This window comes from Lissotriton helveticus, chromosome 5_1 (assembly GCF_964261635.1).
Source record: "Lissotriton helveticus chromosome 5_1, aLisHel1.1, whole genome shotgun sequence".
NCBI classification, from domain to species: domain Eukaryota; kingdom Metazoa; phylum Chordata; class Amphibia; order Caudata; family Salamandridae; genus Lissotriton; species Lissotriton helveticus.
Window position 1 is genome coordinate 1,900,063,812 of NC_136065.1, and position 19,452 is coordinate 1,900,083,263.

General features: G+C 50.7%; 1 protein-coding gene across 1 annotated transcript in view; it reads left to right on the forward strand.

Moving 5' to 3' along the window:
• Positions 1-19,452, forward strand: part of KAT2A (lysine acetyltransferase 2A) — a 156,878-nt gene that overhangs the window by 117,370 nt on the left and 20,056 nt on the right. The window lies entirely within an intron of this gene.

Below are 19,452 nucleotides of genomic sequence, written 5' to 3' on the forward strand. Positions count from 1 at the left end.
CCCTGCGGCGGCTGGGGCGCCGGGCTGGATCGGCGATCAAGGCGGGCGGCGGCTGGGGCGCCGGGATGGATCGGCAGCAGGCAGGCAGGCAGCAGGTAAGTGGCAGGCAGCAGGCGGGGAGCGAGGGGGCAACCAGGCCGAGGGCACAGTGGTCGCTGCAAGTATGGGGTCGGTGTCCCCTTAAGAAGGGATCCGGGCGGGTCAGGCGGGAGGCGGGGAGCGCGTGGGCCTATCGGTAGGCGGGGGGGCGGGGTCGCGTCAAAAACCGGCGCGAAATCCAGGCGGCCGGCCCTGCGGCGGCTGGGGCGCCGGGCTGGATCGGCGATCAAGGCGGGCGGCCCTGCGGCGGCTGGGGCGCCGGGATGGATCGGCAGCAGGCAGGCAGGCAGCAGGTAAGTGGCAGGCAGCAGGCGGGGAGCGAGGGGGCAACCCGGCCGAGGGCACAGTGGTCGCTGCAAGTATGGGGTCGGTGTCCCCTTAAGAAGGGATCCGGGAGGGCGGGTCAGGCGGGAGGCGGGGAGCGCGTGGGCCTATCGGTAGGCGGGGGGCGGGGTCGCGTCAAAAACCGGCGCGAAATCCAGGCGGCCGGCCCTGCGGCGGCTGGGGCGCCGGGCTGGATCGGCAGCAGGCAGGCAGGCAGCAGGTAAGTGGCAGGCAGCAGGCGGGGAGCGAGGGGGCAACCAGGCCGAGGGCACACAAAGGACTCTGGTGCCCTCAGGATCCACGAGTCCTGCCAACTCTGCACTCGATGCCTCCTGACTGTGTCCAGGTGGCCCACCGATCCAGAACAGGATCCCAAGAGATCCTGAGTTCAAGTCCAGCGCTGGCTAATCCTTCCTGGACTCCACGACAACGCCTGCTGTGTGAATCCGAAGGCTCCCCCCGACTGCCTTTGATAAGAATAATCCAATGTCTAAGTACACCCCTGCACCCGAAGCCCTTGGGCCCTGGGGAGCTTGACCGACCATGTCCCTATGACCCTCAACACCTCAACTTACCTCCGCAGTCAATGGTTTCCTTCGTGCAGCCCCTGGTTCGACGCCTGCGGCCTGTTTGTTCAAACGAGTTTCTCCATTGAAAAGCATTGGGCTACCTGACGCTGAATTTGCACCCTGTGCCGCTGGTGGGTTATGTTTGGTGCTGCCTTGTGGCCCACCCCGTTCTTGCTCTAACCCCTGATGCTTGGTCCCCTGCAACCGATCTACTTACCTGCAAGCAGCATGACGCAAGCACCCGCAGTCTCCATTAAAATGCATTGGGTCTATCTGCGAATTTGACCTCTGCACCCGGCTGCCCCTGCGCCACTGGTGGTGTAGACCTTGTGCTTACCTGAACCTTGCCCTCTGCTGATCGAACACCCTGGAGATTGGAACTGCAAGTTGAATACTTACCTGTGAAACCACATTGTTGCTTTCCTTCATAGAGTAACATTGAACTAAAAGACTAAAGTACATTTCCGGAAAAACATACTTACCTTTTTATGAAGATCTTGGTCTTAAAATTAAACTCAAACAAAGCTTATTTTGATAAAATTGGTATGGATCTCCTTTTTGAGTTGTGTATCAGTTATTGGTTAATGTGTGTGCAATAAATGTCTTACACTCCTCTTTATTAGGCCTAAGGCGGCTCGCCCACGATACCACTAATAGAGCACTTTGGATTTACATTGAGCCCTGTACACTTCTGGGGGAATCTTTGGACTGTGTGCACGGTATAACCACCTAGTGGCATACCATATACAGAGCCAGCTTTCTATACCCTGCTAAACCCTTTACTCAGATATTGTTACTTCATACCATGAGGTTCTACATAAGGCTGCCACTGTGCACACCATAGAGCTCCTTGTACAGCAAGAGGAGGATGATTTCCTAGAGGCAACCCTTTCCTCTACCAAACACTCTCTACAGTACCTTCCCATGCTTAAGGGAGCTTTTCAAACATGCCTCAGAGATGTTCAAGGAACCAATTAAGGGAAGTGTTATCGCACCTAGAATAGAGAAAGCTTAAGACCTCGCCCGCACCCCTCTATACATTCGTGGGCAACTACCCCCTGACTGGTGGTTTATTCTGGCAGGAAACGCGCTAAATCACAAGGCAGTGGTGATGGGTCCCCTCCTGACTGGGAAAGGAAGAAGATAGATGCTGAAGGCAAGAGAGTGGCGGCGCAGTCAGCGACACACTAGTCCATTGGCTTACTCTCCTGATATGAGCGTGTCCATTGGTATCCAATGGCGTACTTGGTAAAACATCGCCCAGTACTGCAAGAAGGGGCAGCAGTTAGTAGCAGAAGGAAATGTTATTTCCAGTACCTATATCCCCAGTGCTCTGGATGCCCACGGACACAGCCTGATGCAGCATTTACACTAGTATCCTCTCGCGCCACCATGCATGACTGCACATTTCATGGGTTAAGCCTGAGGTCCAGCAACACCTCCTGAATGTACCATTTGATGGTCAGCATCTCTTTGGCCCTCCACTCGATGAGATGCTTGAAATAATAAAGGAGAGTAATACACCCAAAGCCATGGTTACACTACAAACACTGCCACCCTGAGGTTCCTTTTTGGCGCATACAATTTCGTGGTGCACCCAATACCCCTCCTACTGATACCTATACCACCTTCACTAGGCCAACACAACAATCCACCTCGTGAGGTTACTATAGGGGTGGGTACGGCAGGAACAACGGCAAGTGTGCAGGCCCAAACGGGACTATACTCCTAAAACAGTGACGCTTTTCGATTCTCACTTCACCCGATCACGCAACACCTGTCAAGGGAAGATAAATGGGATTTATAGCTCGCTGTTAGGACTTCACCTCAGACAGTTGAGTTCTAGATATCATTCAACAGAGGTATTGCCTGGAACTCACACAAACACCACCAAATATCCCCTTCGACAACACAATCTATCCAAAGAACATTTGCAACTTTTTCATGAGGTGGCACAGGCCCAGCCAGACAAAGGGGGTCATAGAGCCAGTTCTGCCTCAACACCATGAAAATGGGGTATATTCCCTGTACTTGAAACCAAAAACGGTGGCTCTCTCGGGCCCATCCTCGATTTTAGGCCTCTCAGCAAACACATTATTGGAGCACTTTCACAAGGTGAATGTACCGGACCGCATACCATTACTGCAGAAAGGTGATTTAATGACCACCCTAGATCTGAAGGGTGCCTATTTCCACATACCCATCCACCCAGCACATCAGAGATACCGAAGGTTTGTGGTAAGTGGACATAATTATCAATTCAAAGTACTACCCTTCAGAGTTACCACAGCTCCAAGGGTCTTTACCAAATTCCTAGCCGTGGTGGCAGCTCATCTCGGGAGGAGCCGCATTCACATGTTCCCATTCCTAGACAACTGGCTGATCAAGCGCGCCATGCAGCAACTCTGCTTAGCGCACACCTTGCAGTCTGGGTTTCACCATCATTCTGGCCAAATCCCATCAAGTACAGCCCTGTCTTTTGGGGACGAGGCAGACAAGCCTATCCCTGTCCAGCAAGAGTACAAGCCTTCCAAAACCCTCTGCCTCTTTTTTCAGCCAGATCATCAGGTGATAGTCAGAACTGTGATGCTTTTATTAGGTATGATGGCCTCTTGCATAGCTATTGCCCCTAATGACAGACTCCACATGCGCCCATTACAGGAGTGCCTAGCGGCACAGTGGTCTCAAGCAGAGGGTCACCTACAGGACCTAGTGTTAGTTTGGGACTGCACACATTGCTCTTTGCAGCGGTGGAATGCAAACAATCTGTTGCGGGCGATTCTTCCTGGACCCACTTCTGCAAAAGACCATCACCAGAGACGTCTCACTCACAGGTTGGGGAGCGCATCTCAATCCTCTCACTGTTCAAGGTCAGCGGACCTCTGCCCAGCAAAAGTTTCACATCAATCTCCTGGAGCTGATGGCCGTCCAGCTTGCCAGTGTAGCACAGAGCATCTAGCGCAGGGTGATAAATCACAGAGTACGTCTGTTTATTCAACACATTTCCGGCATGGACAATGATCTGGTGGTCTTGCTCAGCAGGTTACACCAACAAGTACACGGATGGGAACTCCACTCTCAGGCACTACTCTCATATTTTCAGCATCTGGGATTCCCACAGAACTGTTTGCCACGGCCGGCAAATGCAAAATGCCCAGAATTCGGTGCAATGCACTATCGATGAGTTGGTCCGGGATATTTGGTTGCTTTTTTCCACCTCTTCCACTTCTATTTGTCGTCCTGGGGAAACTCATCCAAATCAGGAAATGAAGGAGCATTTAGTTTTTTAGAAGTAGCCAATCCAAAGCAGGTGGTTTGTGAAATAGTGTCATTCAGAAACAACATATGGTTTGGGATGAGACATGCATGGTGCAAAGCCTCAGTGCCTTGCACTTGCCAACTTTTAGAACCCCCAAACAGATTTAAGATCCATAGTATCTTTCCACAGATCATAGCCCCCAACAGCCAACTGGTCAATAAAGGACTTTGAATACAGTAATTTAGTGAGAGTAAGTCTAACCTTGGAATAGGACTTTTCAGTCAACTTAAAATAAAATGCATTAGGGTTTGATTGATCAAAATCAGTAAAATAGGCAAACTTTTTCAAAAATGTTTTCGAACTGCCGTCCACTGGTGCGGGACAGTGCTCCCACTGTGTGTAGTTAACCACATTTCTAAATGAATTTGTCTTATGCAGAAAGTGATTGCCAAAATGCTGGTAACAGTACAAATCACCATAATTCGCAGATTCCAAATATAAATCTTCAGCATCGAAAGCAGCATAATATTTCAAATCAGAAAACAAAGCCTCTACAGCTTTAATGTCCCAATCATCAGAGCAAATATTTTGTTTAACCACATCCCCCATAGAAACACGGAGTACATTGGGAACATTAATAACCTCTGTGGGACCATGAATCTTGAACTTTACAGCATCCCATACAATCCCATCTAAAACGGGCCAAGCAGTTATATTCACAAATGTCTGGTCCCTCTTCATGATGTGTGACGAGGAGTGGGGAGCCAAAGTTCCATCAATCATTCTAATTGAAGTTCTTTTTTGAACGTAGTGTCCATTGATAAAACGGAAAATATACACCACAAATCCTATGGACATGAACAAAAAAATTTAAATAACCACCAGCCAAATGTAAGTCCAAGGAGGAATCAAAATTTTTTTTTTTAAACCAGGTAGGAAAAATCGAAATTTTTGAGGGGACTTGGATGTGGAAGAGCCAGTGTCAAATGAAAAATGGGATTGATTAGCCACACGGGTCTCCAAATCAGGCATAGATAAGACAGTGGGGTAAGTATATTCAGTGTCATTAAGGGTATCACCAGCATGTTATTTTGGCCCTGGATCCTGTCGTCCTTTATTGAATCAAAGTGTTGCACCATTGCTGAACATGAAATCACAGGCGTCCTACTATGGAGAACCGGCCACCCTGTGTGGTTTGACATTGTCAATTGAAATGTACCTGTTCCCCTTTCATCCAGGAAGAGGAGGTAAAATGACTGTTATTGTACCCTGCACACCAAGCACGGCTACTGGAGCTCAATAGGAAGGCCCAAATTATTTCTTGTTTATCTTCTCGAAGACAAGTTCTCCAGCTTTGGGTAGCCAGCCGACTACCGGAATCTGCAACGCAGCTTCAGACGTGGAGGGCAAGTGTTCCTTTGCAAGACTGTCTCGTCTCTTTTGTAAGTTCTGCAAAACATTAGAATGTTTATCTACGTCAAAGGATGCGGCTCCCGCCGCCATGTCTAGACCATCAAGTTCCGGAACAAACATCTTGATGCCATAGAGCATTTCCTATGGGGTCCGCCCACCCAGAGACCTTCCAGGGAGATTATTTAGTGCACGTTGTACGCTATTGAGATGGGTTAGCCAATCTCTGCCAGCACCTAAAACTTTTGCTGTCAAGGATTGCTTTAAGTCACAATTCATCCCCTACAATACTATTACCCTCAGGCCGGTATGGAGCCGAAAATGTGACCTGGACCCCCAATGAAGCCATGGCATCCTTGTACGGCTTAGAGGCGAATGCTGGACCCTGGTCCGAGTGGAAGGTACCAAACGCAAAAATTCCCACAAAGACATGGAAATCCCTTACGACAGTTCTAGAATCAGCGCTCCTTTGAGGGCACACACAGAAAAAGCGCGTGCAAGAGTCAACTGCTACTAAGATGTACTTATACGCAGTATCAGAGGAGAAAGGACCGCAGTGATCTAAATAAACACACGCAAGTGGTTAATTAGATATGTACAACTGAGTTTGGGGCGGGCGTGCAGCAGAGGATGGTTTAATTTGCTGACAAATGCCACATTGAAGGACAAAATCACGTGTCAGTTTGTACTAACCCCGCCACCAGTATCGTTGCTGGAGAAGAGATACAGTAGCTGACACGCCGGCATGTGCTGAAGCCATCCCGGCGTGGGATGCTGTAATCAAAGCCTGTCTGCGGTCTGCGTTCGGAATCAACCTGTCACCAACGTTGTTAATTCTCACATAAGGAACTTTATCAGGACTTAAATGATAAGAGTATTTAGAAGGAAAACCCTTAGGGTAATTACCTCCCTTCTCTGTTGCGGCAATAGCTGCCAAGATTTCATCATCAATCTTACTTTTGGAACGTGTAACCGCTGCCACTGCAAATGTTACTACTGCTGCCTTCGCAACAGCGTGAACCCCAACACGCTGATGACCAACAGTATGAATTACAAAAACGAGTTGGAGTCGTTCTTTTGAGCTCAGCCACTCGAACCCAGATAATTTTATGTTTTATTGTGCGACCTTTGGAGTCATGATAATCATTTTGAGTCCAAAAGGGCATATTGTCATTGTAAGACTGATCACAGTAGTAAGTCACTCACAATAAGAGTAGTCCCACTGGGATCGGCGTACTCCAATGCAAGCATCAGAGCACGAAGTTCTGCCAACTGGGCGGTACAGTTCCCCAAAGTCTGCGTATGCACGACATCGGACTTGAATTCACCATCCACCATACTACCAACCACAATTGCGCAGGCCGAAGAATAAGCGTGTTTGGATAGCGTAGCTGCTTGCGCACTTCCACCACTGTAAATGATACAGCGGAAATCCTCAAGTTGGCGCATAGTCAGAGGAGCAGGATGAACAAATTCATACTGCAAGTACTCTTGAGTCTGCAGGGAGGAATCAAATTGAACGTGACATCCGGGGATGTCAATGACGTAGCCCACTGTATCCATCGAGGGTGCAAAGCTTTCGAATTCGGTACACTGGCTTTCGGCAATGCCTCTAAGGCAGGATACGGAGTAACAACCAAAATGCGTTTTCCCTGCGACAGTGCACATTCCTTAAGAATCGCCATTTGCACTGCTGTCAAAACTTTTTCCACAGTTGAAAATCGCAACTCAGCCGAAGTGTACAAGTGTGACTTGTAAGCGATGGGGACTGTGTTACCCTCATTAAAGGTGAGGTACGTGAAACCCACCGCCCCTGGCATGATTCTTATCACCAGGTTGGTGTGGTTATCACGAGTCGACATGAATTTAGATTCAAGAAGGTCAACCTGCAAAGATTGCAAGATTGCTGAATGTTCTGGCAGCCAGCATGATTTGGTAAAAGAAGGTTGTATCAACGCATAAAGCTGCGTGATACGCTGGGCACATTACGAAATGTATGTACGACCGAAATTTAAAAGGCCCAGTATTGATTGTAGCTTTTTCAGTGTTGTGGGAGCTCGCAAAAGTGTGCATTTTTCCAAGCAGTGAGGAGCTAAACCTCGACCTTCATTTTGAGCTCATAGCCCAGGAACAACACTGTGTACTCTGCAATGTGTGATTTTGCGAAGTAAAATTTATAGCCTATGTCCGCAAAACGGCAAATTATGCAGTCAACATGGCACAGATGCGGCCATAACTCGTCGTCTGTGAGATAAATGTCATCCACATAGGAACATGCATCTGCGTCGAGCCTCTCCACAAGAGAGACTGTGCGGGCGGCAAAAACGCCTGGAATATTTTGGTAGCCCATAGCTAAACAAAGGAATTGGCGCTGTTTGCCACCACTTGCAAAAGCCGTCCATTGACTACTAAGAGGGGACAGATTATGGGCAAAAAAACCATTGGATATGTCAAGTGTGGTTTTAAACCTTTTACGCACGAGACTATCCACAAGCGCAGAACTGGAGTATTCTGCACTGCGCACGTACGACAATGAGAGTTTAAGTGGCGGTAATCCAACACCAAACGGTACGAGCCATCCGGCTTGGTCACAGTAAAAAGCGGGTTATTCAATTACGCCTTGATATTCCAATTGTTCACGGATCTCCACAAGGAAGGGTTTTGCTTCTTGTCGCATTGGGTTTTGGGGTTGAGGCTGTGGCATCGACCGCAAAGGAACATCCTGTTGAGGGGAAAATTTGTCCCATCCACAGTGAGTACGGTACCATGCCGGGCGAGCGCCTTAGCCCAATCATCTGCAAACTGCAGAGCCTGCTCCTTCGGCACTGTGTGCGCGAAAGCGGGGAGGATCACCTCCTCCCCTGGCGGAGCAGCTAAGACAAAGGGTGGGGGCCAATTGACCTCCGTCAGCAAAATATCATAGGTAGTTGTTAGATTTTCCCCCAAAAAAACCTTGTATGGTACGTCCTATGTCACCTTCAATCACAAGGACAATTTCATAAAGTTTGTCAGGGGGAGCCACTCTAGTGTCAGCTGTCTCAACTACAACGAAGATGTCAGTCGCTGTCACCTTCAGTAGTGGACGCAGCGCCTCTCGAACAATGATAATCTCCGCCGCGCTGTCCAGCAGCGTCAGCGCCCCTGTCCGATTCCGAAGCTGCGTTCTCACTATCTGTGTCATATCTCTGTTACCGCTGTAACTTTCTTCTACTGAAACTGGGGCCTGTGACGCGGAGCTTCGTCCTGCTTGCCTTTTCCGTTCGCCTTACGAAGCTGCTCGCGGCTCTGTTGGGCACCTTGACCTCTGTCGCCGCTTCCTCCACCGGTGGCTGTTACCGATTTATTTTTTTTTTTTTCCCTGCAAAGAGCGAGGAGAACGTTGTTCAGGAACTTGAAACCTATCAGGTGACTTAATAGTACTGCGGTCGCGCAACTCATATGTACGCTCAACAGGGGAAGGTGTAGGTGAAGCGGGACGGGACCCCTGTTTCTGCTGCTTCCCCTGTTTTTTGTTCTTACTCCAATTTTGTTTCTAAACTTTTGGGCAGTCATCTTTATCAGATGACGCTTATTGAGTTTGCTGCTGTTTTTCTTTTTTAGAGAAAGGCTTAACACCCAAACTATTACGGCCAACGGTCTTGTAAGCCTCCGTAATAATTTTCGGTAATTGACGGGGTTTGTCTGCGTCGGGGATATCGCGCAAAGCATTAGAGACCTGGAAACTTACTGCATCCCCCTTGACATTAGCAAGGACGAGATCGGTACCATGTCCAATGCTCCCGCGCGTTGCATTCCTAACTCCACAGCCGCCTCTGGTCTGTGCTCATCCTGAACACGCTTGATCACAGAGGGCAAGACAGTCATTGACGGGGTGCCAAAGCACCTAGTATAGACTTCCGCAAATATCACACCCCAAGTCGTACATTCATTTACGTCTGGCACTAAGTCTTTCTGCAAATTAACTGTGAGGATCCTGTGTTTCTCCACGGGACTAGTATTAGGGAATACTGCTTCCAGTTGGTCGAATTTCTCGGCAAGCCAAAAAGGCATCTCCTCGTTATCCTGGGGACGCTTGCCCATGACCGCATTAACCAATGCGGGTCTAAGTTTCAGCCCGCCACCGCCAACTGGATGTGCCGCACCACCCGGGAGGTTGCGGGTAATGTAAAGAAACCAGACCCCTAATAACTGCTACTGCAGAGGCATACCAGGGTCTCAGTTGTATAGTTGATAGCTGCCCCGCCTTAGGATGTGTGGTGGAAGCAGCTAAAACAGGCCAAGTAGTGCATGGAATCGACAACGGCCCTTGTCTGACCGCTGTAAGAATGTGAGGGAGGGCGCCATTGAACCAAACGGCATGCTGGCAAGCAGAAATCGGAATTTCCACTGTCTTATATAGAGCGTACGCAGCAGGAGCATCAACAGGGGTGTAAGTATGAAATAATACACCAGTACCAGCATCTACCGCGGGAAACGTAACCAACGAGTAATACAACTCAAACGGGTACGCCGCGTCAGCTGAGACTACAAAATCCACTGCCTGTCCCTCTAAGGAAACGAGGTACTCCTGCAAGTGTTTCCGTACAGCCACACGGCTGTGTGCTGCGATATGAACCGCAGCCATATCGAAACAGTAATAAAGAAGTACAGTGCAATAGAACAAGGCACAACTGGGTAGTAATTCAAACAGAAAACAGTTTACATTTATCAAGCTTGAAGAAACTTATGTAACTATAGGTAGGTTTTATGAGTCATTATTGTCAATCGGAAACGATAGTGAGGGGGTCGTAGACTGATCTAAGCACTACTCAAGTGTCTCACAATAAGACCACACTCATTGGCGGCGCCGTGTTGCAAGGTTTTTTGCTCATACACTGAACTGTGCACAGAGACCTAGGACATTAGCGAATTGTGGTGTACCAGAAACTCACCTCAGTACCTAGAAACCCCAACCAGCTAGCAATCAGTGTCACATTAGCTCTTCGTCCTACAGCAAAGTAACCAATGTTTAGACAACCTAGAACATGCGACTTAGGACCATCTCAGAAATGGTGGGAAGTGATAACACTCTTTTGTTATACTCTCATACCAGTCCACAACAGGAGTAAAAAAGAGACACGGTAAGGTTAAAATATTTATTTTAACGGCGTGCTCTCATGCGCAGTATTTTAGTCCACATAAGCAGACATATGATTAAATAGAATATGGTCAGCATGGTAACAACTCCATAAAATACAAAAGGAGGAATCATATTACAATGATAGTGCAAACAGGTGATATAACACCTAGTTTAAACACCCTCCCTTTATAGGAACTATGTACTATAAACTAAAGAAGGTCTCTTGAGCTTGTTTTGGGGGACCCCATTACCTGTCCGCTCAGTAAGTGTAAATTACATCTGGATCAGCAAGTCTCTCTGCATCCCTGGAATCTTCCAAATGTGTGAAATTATGGCAAGTGTGCTATGATAAAGTCGCCAGAATTTTGCTAAGCTTGCAGCTGCCAAAATTTTGTGTCTAGAATGTGTTACACGGACATGCCGATAAACAGGCTCATATGTTATGATAACCTTGACGGCTCAGCACTCACTGTACAGACCGGGGGCATGATGTATGTCTAGAGATGTCGAAAACAAACCTTTTCTCATGTGTAGACCTTCGTGAAAGCTAACTTGCCAAAACAGCTAAGCAGTGTCGTGTGCAAAAAGCAGCAAAAGGCAAAATGGCGTTTAAACTTCTAATAAGCCATGCTAACATAACATGCACGCAAAAAGAAACCCTAAACCATACTACAAGACTACCACACCCCATGTGCAATGCACTATGGATGAGTTTGTCAGGGAAATTTGGTTGCTTTTTTCCGCCTCTCCCACTTCTATTTGTCGTCAGGAGGCTGAGCTAGACATCCTTTACGCTCAACTTGGTGGTGCCAACCTGGGCATGCCAGTCAATGTACTCCATGCTGTTACAACTAGATGCTCCTCAACAGGCTGGATGTCTCACTCCAAACCACTTCACTTTCAGACACCTCAACCCTCAGCAACTCAACCTTGCAGTATGGCTTAGAGCTTGGTTACCATAAACTACCAGAAGTATCTATGTCTATTCTCAAAGAGGCACGCAGGCCTACTACTAGGACCTGTTACGCAGCCAAACTTTGTGGCATTATTGTCTTCCTAAAAACTATTTTCTTTCTCGCAGCGTCTGTACAAGGCATTGTCTGTTACCTCCTTCACTTACAAAAGTCAGGCCTTGCCTACACTACCATTAATTTACACCTGTTTGCCGTAGTTGTCTACTTAAACAGAATAGACCACATACTTCATTATTCAGAATACCATTCATTAAGGCGTTCAAAAGGGTCATTCCACCAGGACAAATCCTGCTCTTATCTCTAATATTAACATAGTTCTCACTTGACTCATGGGCCCTCATTTTTAACCACTTCACTCTTGCCCACTGCAATTCTTGTCATGGAAGGTAGGTTCAGTAAGATACACACTCTTACTTTGGAAGAGCCCTTCTTCCAGGTTTAGCAGAATAGAGTGGTTCTCAGAACCAATCCAAAATTGCTCCCTGAAGTTGTTTCTACCTTCCACCTTAACCAAACCATTGAGCTGCCATTCTTCTTTCCACAGATTGTTAGCCAAATGTGCTCTTCACACTCAATATGTCAAAAACATTGATGTATTATATAATCTGAAAGAGACACGTTAGTGATAGATTCCTTACCTTAGAATACCCCCAGGCGTCAGACTGGATCCGGAAAGTTTTCGCTAGCAGTACCTCTGCGCGTCAGTAGGTGGTGTCGTGCAGCTCCGCGTCCGTCGCTGGCGTCGTAAGCGCCGAGATGAGTACTTAGGTGTCACCCATCAGTTTTTTCTTTTCCCGCACCAGTAAGCGCAGATCCTGTTAGAGCACGTACCTTAGTCACTTTTTGACTACTTTTTTGGGACTTTTGTCTCTTGTGGTCCTTCTCTGGTGCACGTAGGAATGCCGTCGAAATAGATCGGTGGTGGACCACCATGACGTCTATCTCTACTGCCTGGAGCGCGACCACGATTCCCGGTCCTGTTTGGACTGTCGAGCCATGGCCCCGAAGGCCTTGAGGTAGCTGTGCCGGAAGTTGCTTGAGGTTCGGCACTCGTCCCAATGTTGCTCCCTGTCCAGGGGCCGTTCTAGGGAACGCTTGCGGGGCCTCCATCGCGGCTCCTCGGGCTCCAAGTTTTCACCCTCTGATTCGGGTAAGAGACAACACAAAAAGAAGTCGAAGAAGCGATGTCGCTCTCTGACGTCCCCCCGTCCGTCCCTGGATGTGGACGAGGGGGACAGGGGTTCTGCCCCTGCGGCTCCTTCAGAGCCTGGGAGGCGCGCGGCCTACCCGCCTTACCCAGGTCCGTCGGTGACTCCCGCACAGGTGCAAGGGTTTCCTGCTGCCACAGCTTCTGTTTAGGCCTCGGGCTCCCGCTGGTACACCTCTGGGCCCCACGGTCCCGTGTCAGGATCCTGCCGGGCCGGCGGCTCCGGCTCCTGCATCACAGGATCCTGCGCCGCTGGCTCCCGCCACGACGCCACAAGGTCCCACGCTGCCGGCTCTGGACCCAGCGCCGCCCTCTGCTCCGCCTGCGGGGCCGCAGTGGATGCCATTGGTTCCGCCCCTGCCCCAGTTCCCGGATGGTTTGGTCCTCACCTTGGATCCGAATTGGGACACGGCGCTGATTCGGACACCGTTTGTTCCTTCCCCCGTCCCTGCCCTGCCGCTTCGGTTTGCACCACATACGGCGGAGGTAGAGGACGACAGGGAGGGGTCCGACGACCCTCTGGCTCGTAGGTGTGACTCTGGGCAGGATTGGGCAGACAACTTGGAGGAGGCCGGTGTTCTTGACGTCTCCTCTGACCCAGGGTTTGCCTCTCCCCCGCTCACTATGGAGAAAGGTGCCCTGTACACGGTGGTGCTCCGTCGGGCAGCTGAGGTCCTTAACCTTGATCTCCCTACGGTGGCCTTAAAGACTAATCTCCTTACTGAGGTGCTCCAGTCAGCGTCCACTTCATCGAAGCCGCTGCTGCCATTTAATGGCGTCTTGCTGGGCACTTGATTGCGGCTGGCTACAGGGGCCCTTGTGGATAAGAACGTCGCCAGGCGTCATCGCCCGGCGCTGGGTGACCCTGCTTTTTTGACCACTCATCCTATGCCCGAGAGTCTAGTCATTCAAGCTTCGACGTCCCAGATAAGGATTCTAAGAAGCTGGAGCTGTTTGGCAAGCGGTTGTTCTCTTCGGCCAATTGGGGCTGCGGTCGGGGAACACCGCATGTCTATTGGGCCGCTATTCCCATGCGGTGTGGGATACCGTTGCTCAGGTGTTCCCTCAGTGCCCTGAAGAGGTCCAGGCTGTGCTGTCCCAGGCAGTGGCCGAGGGTAAGGACGCGGCTAAATTTGCCATTCGTTGTGGCTTAGACACCGCGGACTCCCTTGGTAGGGCAATATCCACGAATGTGGTGCTTCGACGCCATGCCTGATTGAGATCTACCGGGTTCTCCCGGACGTCCAGAGCTCGCTCATGGACATGCCCTTTGATGGCACTCGCTCGTTTGGTGATTAGGCCAACAGTGCCCTGGAGCGTTTGAAGGACTCTCGAGCTATGGCCAAGTCCTTGGGCCTTTCCGGACACGCGCCCGCCCACATCTACTTTTCATTCCTTTTGTGGCTATGGAAGGGGCGCCCCTGCCCGCTCCTTCAGTCAAAAGCCTGTGCAGAACCAAACTCAGCGCGGCCGTGGAGGCTCCGGGGGCTAGCATGAGGGTTGGTCCACCTCTGCCCCCGCAACAGCTGCCTCAAAGCCTTTCCAGTCTGAGCTTTGGGACGCACCCCACACCAGTGGGCCGCAGGATTCAACATCACCTTCCCCATTGGCGTTCTGTCACTTCCGACAGGTGGGTGCTGCAACTCGTCCGGAGGGGTTACTCCCTCCCCTTCGAGTCTATTCCCACCCATGCCACCTCAGTTCCACCGCATGTCGGGGGATCACCTCCAGTAGGAAGTTATGGTCCTCTTTGCCAAGGGGATCATCGAGCACGTTCCTGGGCCAGAAGTAGGATGTGGTTGTTATTCCCACTACTTTCTGATCCCCAAGAAGGACAAAGGGGGCTTGCGCCAACGTCAATCGCTTTGGGCCTTGCGCCTTGGACTTTTTGATACCTATTGTATCAAGTAAAATCAGCACCAGAGATTCAAGCCCCTGGTATAACAGCGCCTTACGTGCCTTGAAGGGAACCTGTAGACGGGCGGAAAGAGCTTGGCGGAGGACTTATGAGGCTGATTTGAAAGCTGCATACGTCGCCTCCGTCAGGATTTACCACCGGGCAATATGTCGAGCCCGTGCGGCATTTTATGCTACTGAAATCCGAAACAGCTCTAACCCGTCAAAGACCATCTTCAAGGCCATGAAAGATCTCCTGGCGAAGCGGTCTCCCTCTGCGGCTGTGGGATCCACCTCTCATTGTGAATCCCTTGCCACTTACTTTCTGGGAAAGGTCCAGGATATTTACCGGGCCTTCCCCAGTATGGGGATTGACTTGGGAGTCTCTAATGGGGTGCTAGGCCACCTTCCCCTGCTATCATTTCCTCCACTCCTTCCGGAGGGGTTTGACAAACTTGCTTTGCAAGTTAAATCTGGATCTCCTCTGGATCCAGTAAGACCTGCTCTTTTTAAAGATCAGGCCTTTATGGGACGTACTGTCGTGCGTTCCTTAGTCAACCTTTCTCTGGAGTCGGGTGTGGTTCCAACTAAGTGGAAGCAGGCGGTGGTGTCCCCAATCATCAAGAAACCTACCCTGGATCCATCAAAGCCGGAAAGCTATCGCCCCATCTCACTGCTACCCTGGCCTGCGAAGATAACGGGGGCTCATGTTAACATCGCCCTGTCGGAACATCTCGCCCGGACCAATGTCCTTGATCCCACACAAAATGGCTTCCGTGCTGGACACAGCACGGAAACCGCCCTTCTTGTGATGGTAGAACATCTTCGAGCGGTGCTGGATGCTGGTCAGACGGCGGCGCTGATATTATTAGATCTCAGCGCCGCCTTCGACACGGTCTCCCATACTATCCTTTTGCACCGACTCGAGGAGATTGGCGTTGGTGGCCAGGCTCTGCAGTGGTTCCGCTCCTTTCTCGACAACCGCTCCTTCTGTGTGGCCATCCCTCCTTTTAAGTCCAATTTCCAGCCGCTGGCCATGGGCGTTCCGCAGGGATCCTCGCTGAGTCCCACGTTATTCAACCTATACGTGAGACCGCTGGCTGAGGTCGCCAGGCAGTGGGGCCTGTCTTTGGTCTCCTATGCCGACGACACTCAGCTGGCGGTTACTCTCAGCGGGGACGCGGAGCAAGATGCCCCCAGGTTTCAGAACGGACTGAAGGCGGTGGCCAGCTGGTTGACAGGTAACTGTCTCCAGCTCAATGCCACCAAGACAGAGGTTATGGTTGTCGGGAAGAGAGTGGAATTATGGGGTGACCAATGGTGGCCGCCGGAACTGGGACCAACTCCGACTCCGGTGTCTGAATTAAAAAAACTTGGGGAGTCTGGTTGGATGCCGGTCTTACCTTTGTTGGCCACACTAAAAAAACAGCCGCTTGCTGTTTCGGCCTGTTGCGAGGATTACGACCTGTCCTCAAATATTTTGATGCCCCTACCAGGCAGCTGGTGATCCAGGCCACTGTCATCTCGCGCCTGGATTACGCCAGCTCTCTCCTGGTTGGAGCTAATCAGGCAGAAATTACCCGTCTACAACGGGTACAAAATGCTGCGGCCAGAGCGATCGTTGGCCTGCCCAGATTTTGCTCTGTGTCAAATGTCCTTCGCTCCTTGCACTGGCTTCCAGTGAGGAAGCAAATTCATTTTAAGGTTCTCTGCTTAACCTTTAAAATTTTGAAAGGTATTGGCCCCCAAATTATGTCCAGCTTTTTGTCCTTCTATGTACCCACGCGTGCCCTCCGTTCCCAAGGTCAGGCTCTTGCTGTGGTCCCCAGATTCAGGCTTTGCCGTTCGGGAGGACGCTCCTTTTGCGTCAAAGAGGCTACCATCTGGAACTCTCTTCCGGCAGATATCCGCCTGATGGAGGACCTTATGCTTTTCAGGAGGGCTATTAAAACTTTCCTGTTTTAATCCAGTTACTTTAATTGCCCTTTCTTTGTCCCTGTTGTGTTATGTCCTACCTTGTCACTGCGCCAGGACGCTCCTTAGCTGGGGCAGCTGTGCGCATAACAAATAACGATAACATAACAAAACATAACAATCGCTTCCTCCGGAAGGAGAAGTCCAAGATGTTGACTCTGACTCAGGTCTTGACTGCCCTCGACCCTGGAGACTGGATGGTAGCATTGGACTTGCAGGACGCATATTTTCATGTCCCCGTCCTGCCGGCCCACCGGCGTTAACTGGGGTTCACGGTAGGCCAGGAGCATTTTCAGTTTGCCGTGCTCCCCTTCGGCCTTACCAGCGCCCCTCAGGTGTTTATGAAAGTGATGGCGGTGGTCGCAGCTCACCTGCGCAGGTCAGGGGTGTCAGTCTTCCCCTATCTCGACGACTGGTTGTTGAAGGCGGACTCGCCCCAAGCAGTTGTCACCCACCTTCTGTATACAGCTGACCGCCTGCATTTGCTGGGGTTCTCCATCAACGTGCCGGAGTCGTACCGGAGTCCCTCTCAGAAGCTCCCCTTCATCGGAGCGGTTCTGGATTCGACGCAGTTTCAGGTTTATCCTCCCGAGCAGCGAGTCAGGGATATTCAGGCTTTGATTACGATCTTTCAGCCTCTATCCCTGGTTTCAGTCAGGATGACCCTCCGGCTCCTGGGCCTGATGGCCTCCTGCATCCTGCTAGTGCAACATGCCATATGGCATATGCAGGCTCTGCAGTGGGATGTAAAGTACCAGTGGGCGCAGCATCAGGGCAACCTGTCCGATCACGTCCAGATCTCGGAGGGCACTGCACGACAATTGCAGTGGTGGCTCACGAATCGTGATTGGGTCAATGGCAGATCCCTCTCCCTTCCCCAACAGGAGCACACAGTGGTGACGGATGCGTCCCTCCTGGGATGGGGAGGCCACTTGGGAGAGGCGGAGATCAGAGGCCTCTGGTCTCCAGCGGAATCCCGGCTCCATATCAACCTTTTGGAGCTTCAGGCGATCTGACTTGCACTGAAGGCATTCCTTCACTCTGTCCGGGGAAGTCTGGTGCAGGTGTTTCACGCACAACACCACCGCCATGTGGTATTGCAACAAATAGGGCCGGGTGGAGTCCTGACCCCTATGCCAGGAGGCTCTGTGCCTCTGGACATGGCTGGAACATCAAGGCATTACCTTGGTGGTTCAACACCTGACAGGTTCTAGGAATGCCAGGGCGGACTAACTCAGACGCCGGTGCATGATGGATCACGAATGGCGTCTGAACTCGGACGTGGCGCAAGGTCTCTTTCAGCAGTGGGGAGAGCCTTGGTTAGATCTATTCGCCACCAAAGAGAATGTGCAATGTCATCAGTTCTGCGTGTTGAAATTTCCAAAGCGGCACTCACTCGGCGACGCTTTTCGTCGCATGTGGAGTTGCGGTCTATTGTACGCCTTTCCGCCTATACCACTTCTGCCCAGAGTGCTGAAGAAGATTTGCCGCAACCGGGCCGAAGTCATTCTGGTGACTCCGGATTGGACACAATGGTACTTGTATCCCGTGCTACTCAACATGGTGATTGATCCCCCGATCCGGCTGCCTCTGCAGGAGGATCTTCTGTCTCAACAGCAGGGGACGGTCCTCCACCCGAAACCTGTCCAACCTCCACCTCCATGCGTGGGGATTGAGCCTCGACAGTTGACAGCTTTCAATCTTCCTCCCGAAGTCTGTGATGTCATTCTAGCAGACAGGCGTCCCTCCATGAAAACGGTATATGCCTGCAGGTGGAACAAGTTTGTAGCATGGTGCACAGCAAAGTCTGTGGATCCCCTTTCTGCCCCTCTTTCCGAAGATCTTCTGTTCCTTCTTTCCTTGACCCCGCAGGGCTCTGCTCTGTCAAAGGTTATCTTTCTGCCATCTCTGCCTTTCTGCGGCTTCCAGATCAGCCTTCTCTTTATAAGTCCCTGGTTGTTAACTGTTTTCTGAAAGGCATTACGGACAATTTCTTCCTGTGCCGTTTATCATTCCTCAATGGGACTTAAACCTTGTCTTGACATGTCTGATGTGCGCTCCCTTCGAGCCCCTTCATAACTGTCCTTTGCATCTTCTTACTCTCAAGACGGCTTTCCTGGTAGCTATCACCTCTGCCAGAAGGGTGTGTGAGCTCCAGGCTCTTTCTTCCAAACCTCCTTTCCTTTCTGTTCATCCGGACAAGGTGGTTTTAAGGACTCGTCCTTCTTTCCTGCCAAAGGTTGTCACGCCCTTCCACATCAGGCAGACCATCACTTTGCCCACCTTCTTTCCGCATCCTTCAAAAGAGGAAGAGAGGCTCCACCGTCTGGACCCAAAACGTGCGCTCTCATTCTATCTGAAACGCACACAACAGTTCGGGTGGATGATCAGCTCTTTGTTGGCTACCTGGGTGCCAAAAAAGGTCGGGCCATGCCCAAACGGACCATCTCCCGGTGGGTCGTTCTCTGCATCAAGGCCTGTTACTCGTTGGCTAAGAAGGAGCCTTCTGTGGGGCTGTGTGCCCATTCCACCAAGGCGACAGAAAAGCAACCAGACCCCTAATAACTGCTACTGCAGAGGCATACCAGGGTCTCAGTTGTATAGTTGATAGCTGCCCCGCC